General features: G+C 44.5%; 1 pseudogene; it reads right to left on the bottom strand.

The window, feature by feature from the left end:
- Positions 1-10,267: 10,267 nt before the first annotated feature.
- On the bottom strand, positions 10,268-12,538 carry LOC149323198 (uncharacterized; annotated as a pseudogene).
- Between the last annotated feature and the right edge of the window lie 1,195 nt (positions 12,539-13,733).

Below are 13,733 nucleotides of genomic sequence, written 5' to 3'. Positions count from 1 at the left end.
GATACGGCAGAGTTGCAGGGAGGCCAAAAGGACCCCGCCCAAACATGGCCATCAATTATACAAAAATCTTTGACTTTATCTAGGTTGCACATAAAACTGCATCTGCAACAGGAGCAAATACAGTCTGTATAGCCCAAGGCCATTGTGTGGCCTCATCTCCCCCTGGAATCTTTCTTAATAATAATAATAATAATAATAATATTTTTTATTTATAGACCGCTATTCCGCAATGATCATAGCGGTGTACAGTAAAATTGCAATACAATACAAAAAATTGCAAGGCCTCTCTCCCCCTCAAGATGGCGGTTGGAGGAGGGCTCTTTGTCTTACAGGCCAGGCCTCTCTCCCCCTCAAGATGGCGGTTGGAGGAGGGCTCTTTGTCTTCTAGGCCAGGCCTCTCTCCCCCTCAAGATGGCGGTTGGAGGAGGGCTCTTTGTCTTCCAGGCCTGGCCTCTCTCCTCCTCAAGATGGCGATTGGAGGAGGGCTCTTTGTCTTCCAGGCCTGGCCTCTCTCCCCCTCAAGATGGCGGTTGGAGGAGGGCTCTTTGTCTTCCAGGCCTGGTCTCTCTCCCCCTCAAGATGGCGGTTGGAGGAGGGCTCTTTGTCTTCCAGGCCAGGCCTCTCTCCCCCTCAAGATGGCGGTTGGAGGAGGGCTCTTTGTCTTCCAGGCCAGGCCTCTCTCCCCCTCAAGATGGTGGTTGGAGGAGGGCTCTTTGTCTTCTAGGCCAGGCCTCTCTCCCCCTCAAGATGGCGGTTGGAGGAGGGCTCTTTGTCTTCCAGGCCTGGCCTCTCTCCTCCTCAAGATGGCGATTGGAGGAGGGCTCTTTGTCTTCCAGGCCTGGTCTCTCTCCCCCTCAAGATGGCGGTTGGAGGAGGGCTCTTTGTCTTCCAGGCCTGGCCTCTCTCCCCCTCAAGATGGCGGTTGTAGGAGGGCTCTTTGTCTTCCAGGCCTGGCCTCTCTCCCCCTCAAGATGGCGGTTGGAGGAGGGCTCTTTGTCTTCCAGGCCTGGCCTCTCTCCTCCTCAAGATGGCGGTTGGAGGAGGGCTCTTTGTCTTCCAGGCCTGGCCTCTCTCCCCCTCAAGATGGCGGTTGGAGGAGGGCTCTTTGTCTTCCAGGCCTGGTCTCTCTCCCCCTCAAGATGGCGGTTGGAGGAGGGCTCTTTGTCTTCCAGGCCTGGCCTCTCTCCCCCTCAAGATGGCGGTTGGAGGAGGGCTCTTTGTCTTCCAGGCCTGGCCTCTCTCCCCCTCAAGATGGCGGTTGTAGGAGGGCTCTTTTTCTTCCAGGCCAGGCCTCTCTCCCCCTCAAGATGGCGGTTGGAGGAGGGCTCTTTTTCTTCCAGGCCTGGCCTCTCTCCCCCTCAAGATGGCGGTTGTAGGAGGGCTCTTTTTCTTCCAGGCCTGGCCTCTCTTAATTAATTGCTAGGAGATTTTTTAATTACTATTTTGGCGGTTGGCAGGCAAGGGATGTTAGGTCATTTCTGTTTTTTATATAAATCTGTTTTTAGGGACCTAATAGAGATGTGTCTGCATCACTATTAGGGATGATTTTTCTTTTTCACCATGTTAACAAACAAGTTATTAAGACCTTAAAAGCAGTTTACCCACTTCAAGGGCCAGTAACATGGTCCACAGGTCTCTTCCAGATATAAAAGACAGATTCCAGGCTCTCCAGTCAAAAGAACAACTTTTATTTACAGTGGGAAAAAACATAACAGACAGATGCGTGACTTTTTGTCAAGTCTGAAGTTTAAGCACATAACAATACTTTTATAGATGTATGTTAAAGTTTCTCCCTATACGTTGATGTAGCATGATTGGCTATGATTTCCCACATTTTAACAATGCCATGATGTAATAATGTCTTAATGATGTTTATCACACTATACTCTTAAAGTGCTACTATTCCACTTTGACTCATCTAGCTGCCTCCTGTTGCATTCTGGGATTGGCAGTTTTAAGGAGGGGTATTTAGAATTCTCAGGCAGAGAGTTTATCACACTATACTCAGGCAGAGTATAGTGTGATAAACATCAATGTCCGGCATTTGGCAGAAGGTCTGGGGATCTCTTCTTTTTCACCACTTCTTGTTACAACAGCCTAGGCACAGAATTGCACCTGTAGTTGATACTTAACCATATTGTGCTAACAACCAAAGCTCTGTCTAACAAATTTAATAACATAATACATAAAACTCTTATCAAATATCTACATATATATCTAAACATATATTTATATAACAACATAAGCACACATATATCTAAAACAGCTATAAAACCATTTTCAAATCCCCCCTAACAACGCCCCTTTAATAAAGAAAAACCCTCAGAGAGAATTTCCTCCCACACATTCTACTGTTCGGCTATAGCAGTGTTTCTCAAATAGTGGGGCGCGCCCCCCAGGGGGGGCGCAAGGCTCTGTAAAGGGGGGCGCGAGGCTCTGTAAAGGGGGGCCACCTACTTGGAAGAGGGCCCTGTGCGCCATAGGCCAGAATGGGCTGGCGGCGGCTGGGTCCTCTCAAGAGCCCCGTGATAGGCGGCGGTGGCAGAGGGGCCGAGTGGGCCATGGAGGGGAGCCTCTCCAGCGGCGGAGTGAGCGGGAACCCAGGCCGCCCAGCCATTGGAGGAGGAAGAAGGAGGCTCTGCGCTGGAGGCAACAGCCGAGAGGGGCTCCTCTGAAGGGAAAGAAGGCGCCTCTCTGGGGCAGAAGAGCAGCCAGGGCCAGGCTCCAGTCCTTCTCCTCCTTTGGGAGGGACTGCCCCTGTCAACCGCCCGAGAGGCCGCCCCTTGCCTGGGCGGGAAAGGAGGAGGCCGTTGGCCGAGGCTGAGGCGTCAAGGAAGATAAATAAAGGTACTCAGTTTGATACCACTTTTGTCAAAAACACACTGCAGAAATAATCCAGTTTGAGACCACTTTGGTCAAAAACACACTGCAGAGCTCTCTGTCAGAAAAGGATAAAACTACAGTTCCCACAATCCTATAGCATTGAGCCAAGGGAGTGAAAGCAGTCTCAAACTCAAACTGCAATGTGGACCTTATCAAGGCATGCATCTTAGTAAATGGAGGGCATTTTGGAATTCCTCCTGGACAGAAGGTTGGAATGTAGGACGTATTTCCTCAGATGCATGGGAATTGTAGTTCATTGTGGCACCAGAGCTCTTTCTCACAAAACTACAATTCCCAGGGTTCCCTAGCACTGAGCCAGGGCGGTTAAAGCGGTCTCAAACTGGATTATTTCTGCAGTATGGATTGGACCTTGAGTATTTTTAATAATGAAGGTCCAAAACACTGCAGAAATAATCCAGTTTGTGACCGCTTTAACTCTCCTGGCTCAGTGCTAGGGAATCCTGGGAATTGTAGTTTGTTGTGGCACCAAAGCTCTTTTTGATAAAGAAGGCTCAATGTCTCACAAAACTACACTTCCCAGAGTTCCCTAGCACTGAGCCAGGGCAGTTAAAGCAGTCTCAAACTGGATTATTTCTGCAGTGTGTCTTGGACCTAACTCAGGCTGCATCTTCACTCCAGAGACAACCCAGTTTCATACCGTTTTTACTGCCATGACCCAGTGCTATGAAATCCTGGGAATTGTAGTTTGTTGTCACACCAGAGTTTGCTGAGAAAGAAGGTTAAATGTCTTTGAAAACTAGAATTCCCAGGATTCCCTAGCACTGAGCCATGGCAATTAAAAGGGTGTCAAACTGGATTTATTTCTGCAGTGTGGTTGCATCCGAACACATTTCTATTTGGCACAAAGCTTCCTGGACCCCCTTCATGTCAAAATAAATATCTTAAAAGGACTGAAAGATTCTTTGTTTGGTTCAATGGTGATTTTGAGGGTTGAAATAAGTTACAATTATTTTTATTCAATTATGTTTACGTTTATTTGCAAAACATCCGCCATTTAGCATTATGGGAATTTTCCGGGAATTGTGACTGAATATTCCGTGTGATCTGGGGGGATTCAGCGGGTTTTGAACAAACATTTTAGGGAATTATCTTTGAGGCTTGTTGGCAACAAGACAAATGATACTATTTACAGTCACGCGGGGCCCCCCGAAATGTTTTCTTCTTCCTAGGGGGGGCATGACAGAAAATAATTGAGAAGCACTGGGCTATAGCAAGGTCTCTTTGGCTTTTAGAAACACGTTAACCATTGTGAAAACCCTGTCCAGTTAACCTTCACCTTAACACAAATCAGATTAGAGAAGATCAGTTGGATAGGCCTGCCGGAAGAGATCCGTCTTCAGTGCCTTTTTGAAGGCTTCCAGGGAAGTGATAAGACGGACCTCTTCTGATAAATTGTTCCAAGGTCTAGGGGCCATCACAAAAAATGTTCTACAAGAGATGGTTTTCAACCGGGTTTTGGGGTGTTCTAATATTTTTGTGCCAGATGTTCTGAGAGTGTGGGGCGGATTATGTAGGGAGAGGCGTTCCCTTAAGTAATTCGGGCCCAGGCCATGTAGGGCTTTATAGGTGATAACCAACACTTTGCATTGCGCCCGGAAGCTAACCGGCAGAGGCTTATTCTCGGTCTTCCTCCACCACCTCCTTGAGGCTGGCCAATGGCAGACTGGTACTGTTCTGCCATTGGCCAGCCATCCTCATGAGGACAAGCTCCTTTTTTAGCCGTGCATGTGGGTGTGCAAGCGGGATGAGCGTGAGCTGCCGCCAGCCATGGCCTGGGCAACTGCCGTGGGTGGTGCATCTGCGCGGAAGAGGAGGAGGTGGGTGGCCGACCGCCCACATCAGTGGCTGTGGCAATGGTGCATGAGTGGGCCCAGCACGGGCCTAAAACCATGAATTGGCGGCAACCGGGACGGGACCATTCCAGTACTACCAAAAACAGGACAGTCCTGGCTGCTGGCGGGTTATGGCATCCTCCACTTTTTTCCCTTTAAAGCTAAGCACTGGCATACTTTCTCTCCTGTAGGGCAAATCACATGCTGAAAAAAGTTTATTATTATTATTATTATTATTATTATTAACCTTTATTTATTTTGATCCTTTTCAGGCTGTGCGCCGGCATACTTTCTCTCCCAGATGACCAATCCCCTGCTGGAAAGAGCCAGATCCAGTCCTTTTCAGGCTGAACGCCAGTATAGTTTTTTTCCTGTAGCGCCAATCCCCTGCTAAAAAGAGCTGGTTCTAGTACTTCTCAGGATGAGCACCAGCATGCTTTTGTGTAGTGAAAATCACATAGCCTGAACCCAGGATGAAAGCCATAGATATAAGAGAAGTTACATTTCTGGATGCGGCAGAGTTGCAGGGAGGCCAAAAGGAGCCCCCCCCAACATGGCCATTAATTATATAAAAATATTTGACTTTATCCAGTTTGAACATAAGACTTCATCTGCAACAGGAGCAAATACAGTCTGTATACCCCAAATTCAATTTTCCCCAGCGAGCACCTGATTGGTTTATGGCCTCTGGCTGGTCTGTTCACCACAACCATATCGCATTACAATCTTATAACCTATCTTAAACTATTATAAATCCCATCACAATCATTTTAATAACTAAATCATATCTGGCAGGAATTTATTACTGACAAGAGGAAAGCATGGAATAGGGACTCTACAGATACCTTTCCTCTGTGGTAGCTGATTAAGGATTAACATATAGAATATGTAGAGAATTATTGTTTAAAAAAGCAATAAAAATGTCAATGAATTAATATGCTATGGGGTAGAATAGCTGTCACTCATATGATCATGGTTTGGTATTCATTAGAGGATGTTAGTGTTCACAACCATGCACATATTCCAGATAGTCAGAGTGTGGTTCATTGATAGGGTGAAGAAAGTCTATCTTTCCACAAGTTCATGTTTGTTTTGGAAAGATGAAGAATAAATTATCCATTGTTGACCTAGCCAATAAATTGCCACCAATTGCTGCAGAAGGACTTGTGGGGTGATAATGACTTCAGTTTATAGGTCAGTTTCTCTGGCAGCCAGTTGGAGCTGAGCTCTCCAATTATCTATAGACATACTATCTGCTGCTCTTCCTTTCATAGCAGTAATCATCCTTGTTACCACTCAGTGAGAAAGTAAACTTTTTGTACATCAGTCTGCATTCCTCTCCAAGAAATAAATTTAATAGTACTATTCCTGTTTTTGCCTGTATTTGTTGCTTAATGATTTTTAATTTTTTTAAAAAAATAATCATTATTTACATTAAAAGAAAAAACACAGTTCTTCTTTTACAGTCATTGTCAACATAATCCTCCCCCCTCCCCCCACATTACATATGCTTATATATAAATACCATAAATAAATAATATATTGTTACTGTTTATAGCTAATCTCAAATATTCCTCAATTCTGAAGTCACCTGTCTTTATCTCGCCCCTTACAAATAGCTTATGAGTATCTATTAAGATTGTGCAATCTTTGTTATTTATGCATTTTGTTACAAAATAATCATTTCCCTTGTGTCTTACGTGTCGTATTAATAAAGTATCTATTACCATTTTACCTTTCTTAAAAAGAAAAAGAGACCAGAGAGCAATCAAACGAACAAGAGTTTCCACGCTATCCCATCTGTCGTCTTCTACAGAATTCTATTAAGGGTTCCCAAGTGTCATTTTCATCCAGCATTTCTTCTCTCATCATGAGTGTTAATAATAATAATAATTATTATTATTATTATTATTATTATTTGTATAACGCCCTATGGGAAACCAATCCGGGCGGTTGACAACAGTAAAATATAAAATACAACAATTAAAAACACTTTATCCCTCCCCCCCTTAAGACAGTATTAAACAGTATAACATATTAAAAACACAATATCAAAGCATAAAAGTATTTTATCTAATTCCACAATATCCATAGCTTTTTCCAGCCAATCATCAATACTTGGTGCCTCTTTCTTTCTCCAGTATTGTGCTAATGTTATTCTGGCTGTTGTAGCTAAATACAATAACGGCTTCAGCTTTGTCCTTGTTTCTTTGCCTTCTACCATATTTAATAAATGTATTTCTGGTATTAATGGGAAGTTTATTTGCAATATTTCCTGTATACATTTATGTATCTCTTTTCAAAATTTATGTACCTTTGGGCATGACCACCTGTAATGACTGGGCCCTCCAGTCATTTGGGGACTTCTCCTGAACCACAAAGGGTTAATCTGGGGGAGGTACATGCTAATGAGAGCTGACATCACATGCTAATGAGCAGCTACATCATAGCTGACGTAAGGCTCACCTGGCCAATCAGCAGTGCCAGTGTGGCCTTTTCAAGAAGGTTCCAGGAGAGGACTTTAAATACCCTGTAGGACCATGCTTCCTTTGTTCTCCATCTTTGTGTTTGGTTGGGGAACCAGCTGTGTGCTTGCCCTGAGGCAGGCAAAAGTGATGCAAGTGGACCTAGGCCATGAGGGCCAGCTCCTTGCATCCAAGAACTCAACAAGGACTGCACAACCAATCCCTGTGTGAGTAGCTAGGAAACGTGTTAGCTAGTGTGTTTAGGTTTTGTTATGTTTATCTAACAGCTTGCCTGAAATGAATACTTTGTAACTATGTTTTCTGTACCTGCAAGGCAAGGAGGCTTTGCATGAATGATATCTTCCTATCCTATTCTATATCTTTAAAATAAATATCTTTCTTTAAAAGTATCTGCTGTCTCTCTTTGCTCCTGTACACGCGTCTTAGCTTGGTTACTGATTGCTTTAAGTTAGCAAGGAAGGAAACGAGACATCCCTAGCAAGTCTCAGTGTGTGCTTAGGGAAATATAGTTCATTGAAATTCACTGAGTGGTGGCAGCGAGATACAGGATCTCAAGGGGTCTCATTCAGCTCAGCAGGGAGTGGGAATGGAGACCTAGGAGATCCTAGAAGGGAAGTTTAAGGGACTCCCGGGGAGTAAGAGCCAAGCACTGGGTGGCTGCTGGACTCCCAGGGATCACCACACCACCACATATGATAAAATGACCCTGTCTGCATTTCACATTTCCAACAAGACCCCTTTTTACTTTTGTAAATTTTTGCCAACCTATGTGTGGTTAAATGCCACCTATGAATCATTTCTTTTAAATCTGAGCATAGTAACTTTTTAGTACCTTGATTTTCTTCTACCACCTTTTCTTTAAAAGTTGGTTTGGCGGAGTTATGCTTTCTAGCCCCTGATCATGGCAGCAGTTTGCTTTGTCGGTCTTGGGCAAACCTGCACAACTTGGCAGCAGGTAGGGGCGAAAATTAGGCTAAACTTCTTTGAGTTGCACATAGGTTTTTAGTGGCTCACTTTCCAAGTAAAGGTATAATTAATGATTAAACTATTTTGCAAATAACCATATTCACAGTGCACCCGTGGCGGAACAAGTGGCGTTGTACGCTTCCATGCCGGAAGAAGCAGCACAGTGCACCGGAAAGAGCAATGGCACTTGTGCCAATGGTGTGTGCGCCACCACAGCGAGCACAAGCCCCATTACTTTTAATGGGTCTCAAGCACACACGGAATTTCTCTTTCCTGGGGGGTCCAGAACAGAGCCCCCACGTAAGGGAGGGGGGACCACTGTATTTGGTTATACATACATAAGAAGAGATTACTTTTAAGAATCCACTGGGTAGCATGCTGGCTGGTTTCACAGACTTCAGAAATAGCAACCTGAGGCCCTTTAGAAGTTGTCAGACTGCAACATGCATCACCGTAGCCAGTATAATGGCGAAGAATGCTTGGCAATGCAGTCTATAAAACTCAAGTTGCCCACCCTGTTTTAAGCCATGAAGTTGGGCTTCATAGGCCAAAACATGAACAAGTGGGTAGGGTCTGTTTGCTTCTGTATGATCCATCCATTTGTGGAAGTGGGTAAACCAACCAGCAAAGAGAGATCTGTGTATGACATTCAAATAATAATAATATAATAATAATAAAATTTTATTTGTTTCCCCGCCTTTCCCAATGGATCGAAGCGGGGTTACAGACTAATGAAAAGCACAAAGTGTTTACATTAAAATTCCATTACAAATTAGCTAAAAACAATCAGACAATAGCAGGAGCATCATCAAGCAAGAATCATAGTTTATATATAACCAGGATTAGTAAACAAAAAAGACACTGGTAAAAACACTGGCTACGATCCTAGCCTGTTTGGACGCAATAAACAATGGTTGGCTTACTCATGTGAAAGGAAAGACAAAGCAGAAAGGCTGTAAATAACAGTCCACTAACAGTTCTTCTTATTAAGCCATAATTCTTGGGCGAAAATACAGTATAAACGCAGCCACTAACTGCAAAAGCTCAGGTCCCAGACAAATCTGTTAAGGTCCCAAGCCTGGCAAACGGCTTCAGAGGTCTGCTTAGAAGCTGGAAGCAGGAATAATTCTGACAACGCATTTTTGCAGATGAATATGTGTCAATGACAAATTTGTATCTGTAAAATATGTAATGAGAGATAACCCTGAGATGACATCTGATGGGTGAATAAAATTAAATACGTAAATAATACGCCAGATCTTCAAGGCAAGATCACATAACGCCAGTATTAAAATCTCTCCACTGGCTGCCAATTAGCTTCTGGGCCCAATACAAAGTGTTGGTTATTACCTTTAAAAGCCCTACATGGCTTGGGCCCAAGTTACCTGAAGGAACGCCTCTCCCTACACAATCCGCCCCACACTCTTAGAACTACAGGGAAGCTTTTACTAGAGCTCCCCAGAGTAAGATCAAAATCTACCCATCAAAGATCTTTTTCGGTTATGGCCCCTTCATATTGGAATAATCTCCCAGAGGAGATACGGTGTATCCCTACATTAGAAGTTTTTAAGAAGATGCTAAAATCCTACCTTTTTCAATTGGCATACCCTTCCAATTCGTAATAAAGTATACATTACAGAAATTAACTCAAGCCCAAAATATGTTATGATTGATATCATATGTTCTTAGATTGATAATGTTTTTATAGATTGTTTTAACAAATTATTATATTATGGTGATTATATTTTAAATTGTAAATTGTAAGTGCTTATATTTTTCTCTGTTTTATATTCTGTTGGAATCCCGCTTCAATCTTGGGAGAAGCGGGAAATATAAATAAAATGTTTATTAATAATAATAATAATAAGTCACATGGCTGTAAATTGTTGAAACACTGCAAGTCTTCCTTGTTTCCTCATAAATATACAAAATATACAATTCCAGTTTCTTTTATTATTTTTCCTATTTTAAAATGGAGGAGTGTTCGTATACAAACGTTTAGCTGATTCCAACTGAATGTTTATACGTGAGTCACTAGGAAGTTGCATAGATACCAACAGCCTCATGGACAAGTCCAATCTAGTTCTGATGTCTCTTCATGTGCAGCGCCAAGTGGTCAGACCCAGAGAAGCTGCAACTGTACACAGGACACTGGAAAAGCTTGGCTTGTGCTTCCTGTAGTAACAAGTCAATTAACACAGGGCGAGCAAATCGTCAGTCACATCCTTCCCACATGCATTTGTATGGCTTCTCTCCAGTATGGGTTCACAGGTGTGCTTTTAAGTGGGAAGACTTTGTGTACACTTTTGGACAACCAGAATAATCACAGATGGCTGAGACAGGTGATGAATTCATTGGGATGTTGGGGGGCAAACTGGTATTGTGAATTGCCAATTTGGAAGCAATTGTAGCAATGTGACAGGGAGGAGGGCTTAAATTCTGCAACATTTCCACTTGTCTATCTGGACTGCCAGGCTCTGAACTTGGTGGAGAAGCAGGGAAGTAAGTAGCTCGTTGCTGAAGGATTTGATTTGGCATGGTATATGTGCGCTGAGGGGAGCCCATGGAACAGTTTCATTGATATCTGTGGCATAGCAGAGGAGGCCTGCCATGGCGGAGGACAGAGAAACATTTTAAAAATCCACAGGAATAATAAGGAGGCTCCATTTTAAAGCACCCATGCAGTTGATGAAAAAATGGCTGCAGCCGATACAGTGACACGTCACCATTGATGACAGCAGAAGTAGATCTACGAATATGTGCATCATTTGATTGACAGATTAAAAAAGCACGGGAATGATCAAATGCAATCGATAAGGAGGCTCCATCTTAAATCGCTACTTTCTGAAATGTGAACATCAACCAGGTTAAATTGCACTGGGGAGGTTTGATAGGGGTAAAGGGTAAAAGAACTTCCATTCTGGACATAGTTGGTATTGGATGAACAAATCTGTCTGCATCTACCCACAGCAAAAGCGCTAGTAGTTTTTGTTTGTTTAGCATTTTTCCAAACTACATTTTGTAATGCAGCAGACAGCTTTATTTTTGTTACGGCTATGGTAGGGATACAACCAGTAGTAGAAGAAAGAAAAAACACTTTTGGAAAGTTCCATCACAGCCAGCAGGGGGGGCAGACACACATGCACACACACAAGCGCACACAGATACACGCGCTCATGCACACACACACACAAGCACGCACGTTCAGGACTGAACTGAAAACCAAATAAATAAAATACCCACTGGCTGTTTGGGCAGCCAGTGGAGGGAGGGGGATGCCATCACACCACATCGTGTGCTGGGGATCTCGGTGGTGATTTTGGCTGTGGCTGTGGTGGTGATCCCCACACCTGGGCGTGATAGAGGAACATATTTTGGTGCTCCAGGGTGCGCCGAATTTCATTGAATGCCTTGTCGTGGGCATCCAGATGCTTCACAGCTGCAATGTGAATAGGATGTGTTTAGAATTCATATTCTTCCCGTCCCATTCTCCTTAAATGTTATAACCGCAGGGTGGTGGGTGGGGTGGGAACTAACCTTGCTGCAGCTCGCCACTCAGCTTTGCAATTTCTGTCCTAAGTAGGGCGATCTGGGCGACCATGGATTCTGGATCCTGGACCTCTGGTGGGGCTTTGCATACATAGCCACAATTGTCTTGATGTGTGTGTGTGTGTCAACGCATACATAAATATAAGCATATGTGTGTGCATATGTGGTTAGATCTGGGTTTGTGAATACTTATTTTTAAAGCATATATGTATATCTGTTTTTGGATTCCTAGGCACGTGTATATATCGATACATAAGCTGACTTTCTGGGTGACGAGGTGGGCTCCCATCACCCTCCTCCTTCTCCTGTGGCCGAGGTGGAGTTGCCATGGCTGCCACCTGATGCCTCCCACGGCGTGCTGTGTGATGAGAATAGAGGTAGAAAGGGCAAGAAATTATCACAGATGCCGTCAAACAGAAAAACCTGAGACTCCATGAGAGGTGATGGCAAAACACATGACTCACCAGCGGCGACATTTACTTCCAGGGCAGGACCCCCTACAACCATCCACAGATGCCACATCTCATAGAAAAATGGTGGGGTTTGATGTGGTGCCGGGATGTTCCCATGAGCCCTGAACGCCCTGTAGAAGCCAGTTCTTAGGACCTTAACCTTGGAGGCCACCTGGTGCCACGTCCTAATATACCCCTGCCGCCGCATCTTGCGGGCTATGCGGCAGTATATTTGCCGGTTGGGGTGGAATGTGCACCCCATGATTATGTTGAGGTCCACATTCCTCTGAAGGCACTTGAAAAGGAACTGGACATCAACATTTGTCCATAGAGTCCAGGTCCTGGGCATGGTTTGCTAGTGGTGCACAGGAACAGGCTGCCAGACACCTGCAGATCCTTGAGTTTATCTAACAGCTGTTCGTTAAGATCGTCAGCAATGTCATTTATACGTCTAGCAACGGTGTCATTTGACAGAGGGATAGTTTTTATTTTTATATATATAATATAAAGGTTTATTTATATACCGCCCTTCGAAACATCAGGGCGGTGTACAACAATGAAAATAAAACAATACATATCTCAATACAATACATATTAATACATATCTCAATACATAGCAATAGCATTTAACAATACATATCTCAATACAGCCAGCGGCAAACAACACGATACAATAAAAATACAACATCAAATTCACAACACGCTAGCCGGGGCACAGCTCAGTGCCTGCCCCCCCCAGGACAAAATGGCTGCTTAACTGCGCAACTGCGCAGTTCTGAAGATGGTCCAGTCCGAAGGCGTCCTCCCTGTGGCGATGCACAGCTGCGCTGATGTCCTCTCCGCCCAGGGAGCCGCCCGGCAGCAACAGCAGCAACAGCAACACACAGTTCCTCGGAGGCAGGCACGGGGGTGGGACGGGGAAGGAAGCCAGGCAGGCCGGCTATATGTGTGCCGCTCCCACCAGCACGCCCCTTTCCCCGCCTTCCCCCAGGTGTTACACATCCCTCCGTGGTTCTGGCTCGCTGCTGAGGTGCCGGAGATGTTCCAGTCCGAAGGCATCCTCCCTGTGGCGATGCGCAGCAGCAACAGCAACACACACAGTTCCTCGGAGGCAGGCACGGGGGTGGGATTTTTGCAGCACTTGTGTCATCCAGCATGACAGAGACCATGTCTAATGCTGCAGGCAGTATCAGCTCTAACTGCTATGGTGTGGGGGTTTTTGCACTGAGCAATTTGGTACGCCACCTTATATGATGCCAACAATGCTCGCTTGTTTACTGAAGTAGCAGTCAGAAAGTGGGATGATTGTTTGCAATATTCGACACGTTTTCGCTGAAAAAACTCAAGCAGCTTATTAGCGTGATTAGGGTGTAATGTCTTTAAGTGATGACTTAATTTATTTGGCTTCGTGCTGTCCGCTGCCAACATCTTTAGACATGGTAAGCACACCGGTCTTTCCTCGTCTCCCACCGTAGTCACAGTGAAGCCAAGCGCTACATACGCCTCGTCATATTTCCTCGTCTTAGCCTTCGGAAGACTTTCTT

Source organism: Sceloporus occidentalis, unplaced genomic scaffold, assembly GCF_023333645.1.
Source record: "Sceloporus occidentalis isolate IW3139 unplaced genomic scaffold, rSceOcc1.0.p SCAF_1, whole genome shotgun sequence".
In the NCBI taxonomy this organism is placed as follows: Eukaryota; Metazoa; Chordata; class Lepidosauria; order Squamata; family Phrynosomatidae; genus Sceloporus; species Sceloporus occidentalis.
The sequence above is the reverse complement of the archived record's forward strand: the minus strand, read 5'-3'. Positions and strand labels throughout refer to the sequence as shown.